This window comes from Haliotis cracherodii, unplaced genomic scaffold (assembly GCF_022045235.1).
Source record: "Haliotis cracherodii isolate W230 unplaced genomic scaffold, xgHalCrac1.p SCAF_11, whole genome shotgun sequence".
Classification (NCBI taxonomy): Eukaryota; Metazoa; Mollusca; class Gastropoda; order Lepetellida; family Haliotidae; genus Haliotis; species Haliotis cracherodii.
Window position 1 is genome coordinate 26,951,851 of NW_027266266.1, and position 4,315 is coordinate 26,956,165.

Genomic DNA, 4,315 nt, shown 5'->3' on the forward strand with positions numbered 1-4,315 from the left:
CCTTTGTGCTTATAGTTTCCTGTGGGGGTTGTGGTGTAGCACATGGCCCCTTTGTGCTTATAGTTTCCTGTGGGGGTTGTGGTGTAGCACATGACCCCTTTGTGCTTATAGTTTCCTGTGGGGGTTGTGGTGTAGCACATGGCCCCTTTGTGCTTATAGTTTCCTGTGGGGGTTGTGGTGTAGCACTTGGCCCCTTTGTGCTTATAGTTTCCTGTGGGGGTTGTGGTGTATCATATGGACCCTATATGCGTATAGTTCGCTGTGGGGGTTCCAGGGAAGAATGTGGACCCTATGTGCTTATAGTTCTCTATGGGGGTTCGTGGGTAGCATACGAATATAATGTTAACTTCCTAATTCAGATGTGAAGTAAATACGACATCTGAGCTCTCTTCCTTGCCATGATCCAAAAAACGAAATTGTCTGCATATATACTGACGGAAAATAATAACTGTGCTTCATATAAAGTGCTGTGATTGTTTCCTTATTGACAATAACAACATACTATTTGGTCATTCGTCCGATCAATGGTTTATCATCAAATTCATTGATGAAACCTGGTAACAGGAAACAGAGCAACGCTCAGAGGGTGGTGTAACATCTCAAATAACAACAGATATGACCACCACTTGCGTTGATACGGGCGAGGCTACGGCGGTGAAGACACCAGATGATTGAAAACAGCCTGAGGATGTTGTTCCAAATGCCAAAACTAAAGATTGTCCCAACTGAGCTAGCGTTACCGGCTGGTTCTTGTCCTGTCGTAGGGCGTCGGTCCATCTATCTCAGACATGACAGGAGAAACAGCTGGCCATGGCACTACAGTAATGTTATGATACTTCAAAAAGTATTTGACAACATGTACAATGTGCTGGAACGTGACGTTACGTCCCTGCATTTGATCAAAGGGTACAACATGATCCCGGTAGCGTCCGCCATTCAATTTGGCATTAACAATCATTAACAATGATGAGTTTCTTCTCATATGAGTTGTGATGCAAGCCCATACCATTACACTTCCACCTCCAACCTAACGCAAATGTCGGTAAGACGTTCTCCAGGATCCGGCGATCCCTTGCACGACCATCAGAGCTCTCCAGATGAAACCTGGACATACCTGTGAGCAGTAAATTGTCCCAGTCAAAATGAGATAATTTCTACAACAACAAGAATTTTATTTGTAGTCTGAACCTCCTCAGATGATGTCTACACCAAATTAGGCAATGGGGACACCTGATGGTGACGAGGAAGCAAGATTGGGGGGGGGGGGGGGGGGGGTAACGCTGGATGTCGTTCCATCAGTAAAAAAACATGTCCTCAACCAGATTACTGGACTACCGTGTCTATGTAAAATTTTGCCAGGTACAAAATAACGTCATAAATGTTGTGTTTATATTGAAAATGAATAGATTGTATGATGTGCTCAGTAAATGAATAGTTTGTTGGATATAGCTTTGAAAAAATAGATTGTTCTTAAATGGTAAACGTTTACCCTTTCTTGTTCTACTCAGTGTTCCACCTCATCACGTGACACTGGTTCGAATATAGCATATCGTCATTTTGTCAACTCTTACTTTGGAAGTAGTCTTTTGAATAATGATGGGTTGAAAATATATATATTGCTGTAAAATAATATCATGGCAGCATTTGTCCCCACTTTATCCATCTACACGCTGCGATCGATCCCTGTCCCAATAAATAAACATCTACCCATGCTTCCCAAATTTTAGACCTACCTTACAACTTTATCAAACCTGACTCCAATGACCATTTCACTATCATGTCTACTAATGATTTGGCAGTTTGTTCAATAGGTCACACATTAACTTGTGCTTTTATTAAAGCATTTCACCCTAAGGTTTTTTCCGTCTTATGTCCCTGCGATTCATTCAATCACAACCCAAATGTTATCAAGCTATGCAACTACAGATCTTAATCCAATGGAACATCTGTGGAACATTTTAGGCCGGCAAGTTCGACAGAGAGACCCACCTGTCCAAAATGTACGTAGCTGCTTTGCATGAGGTACGGGCTAGAATACCTCAGCGTCAAGTACAACGTCTGAGTTATAGAATGAGGAGGTGTCTGGCGACAGTTGTTCGTGTGCAGGGTGGTTACACCAAGTATTGACGAGAACTGTGTTTTTTGCATCTACTGTTGTTTGCTTGCTTGTTTGTTTGATTGTTTATTTGTTTGTTGTACGCCGCACCCAGCAAGATTCCAGCTATATGACGGCGGCCTGTAAATAATCGAGTCTGGGCCAGACAATCCAGTTATTAACATCATGAGCATCGATATACACAAATGGGATACAAGGTTCATCAACCGCGTCACCGTTAGTCGCCTCTTACGACAAGCGTTGCTTGCTGAAGATCAATACTAACCCGGATCTTCACGGGTCCAACAGCATGCCATCAAGATATCGTGTATGTACCGACCAACATGGTGGACACACCAGATATTGACCTACATGTCCGAAATTAATTTTACAGACATTTATCGTCATTACGCCGTCGCTGACATTTCATCAGTTCCTTAATTTGTCGGTGGGATGTATATTCAATTAAATCATACTAAGACGTACGACCGCAGGGTAAGACTCAAGCCTTTCTACTCTCTACTCTCTACTCTGTTATAGATCTCAGGCTGTGTTTAAAAGTGCACTGGTGCATAATGGCATCTGCACAGCAGCACACTCGTCATGTAGCGGAGTGAAAGAGAAAACTAAAGCAGTTAGTGTAAGAAGAAGAAGAAGAAGAAGACGCCGTGATTTAACTGGAATATTGTTAAAAGCGACGTTAAACTCACTCACTCATTTACTTGATATTAAACAAAAGTGTATCATGTACCCGATAACAAAGTTCAAGATTGTTGTCATTTATCGGATCTTTCTACTTTTGCTTTGTATAAGCAAAGTGTTGTTCTTTATCGGGAATTGCGCAAAGTCACACATCATGGGGAATATGCTAACGTTGTATATTTATTACCGATCATGATATCAAACTTCTACAAGTTGATACATGTTTGCATGTTTAGATTTTAGAAACTAATGATGTTTCAGTTCGCTACTGCACATGGTTTCAACCTAATCTTGATGGGCATTAAGGGTAAAGGTTAATGTTTTATTTATACTATGTGGGTTATAAATCATAAAAATAAAACGTATTCCCATACCTTCGTAACCTAGATATATAGACATGGTTGTACTTTTTAAGTATAATTACCACATAATCTACAGAACCGCATGTTCCCAGAGTTGTAGAGTAATACAGTATTCCGTCAAAACATATTTCGGATTGCAAAGAATGACACAATACATTGTTTATAATTTAAAGTTTAGAAACAAAAATTGTCACATTTAAAAGGTTGCAACACACAATCAGACACAAACATAGCATGTATCAACAGAGCTAAGAATTAAATGCTGAGAATAAAATGACCTTTGTTAAAGTTATTTTTGTCATCCTTTTGTATAGCAATAAATTTCTCGATTGAATATGGGTATATAAGTACTTTTAAAAGTATATCTGTTTGCTGTTTGATTCCTCTGATTCCACATACATTATGATGCCTTTTTCCCAACAAAAGTATATGATTGATTAAAGTATTAGATTAGTTAGAACCAAACCAAATAAGATACGCATTGATATTTATAGTAGTCTGTTAAAAGGTATCAGTACTGCGGTAACACATGGTTATTATGTTTCTTCTCAACGTTTTGACAACGATAGCAATATTAAGATCATACCTCTTAACAGCTCGATATCCTTGGACTTGTATCCACATTTCATAAGAACGTGTACTACTTTTCCAGTTTACGTAATTTGTTTACGGGGAAAGGGGAGTGTTCGAGCATGTCGCCATGTTGCATAACGGTCATATAACTGAAAGCGAATCATCATGACAGAGGTCTAGTATTTATTCGATGTTTTATGATCTTGTGCAGAACTATGTTATAAACGAGTTATTGACGTTACCCTCAGACAAGGGTTCTGTATAAAACTGTTCTTCCAGATTGATTTTCTCATCTGAGATAATGGGAAATATCTCATTCTCAATTTTGCTTTGTATTTGTTTTTTGTTTTGTTTTTGGTTATTTACTGTTCACTTAAAAAAACGAATTGAAAGTTGACTGGATTGTGTTCATACGCCAAGCTGGCGTTAATGTGCATTTCATGATTCTTGTAAACTTGATTTTGTTGGAGCCCACTGCTTTCCTGTGTTACGAACTCGATGGCAGTTGACATAGCACAATACAGGCAAGCAGTGGGCTCAATTACCGTTTATCTTCACACTAAACACGAATCAAAATGTAAAA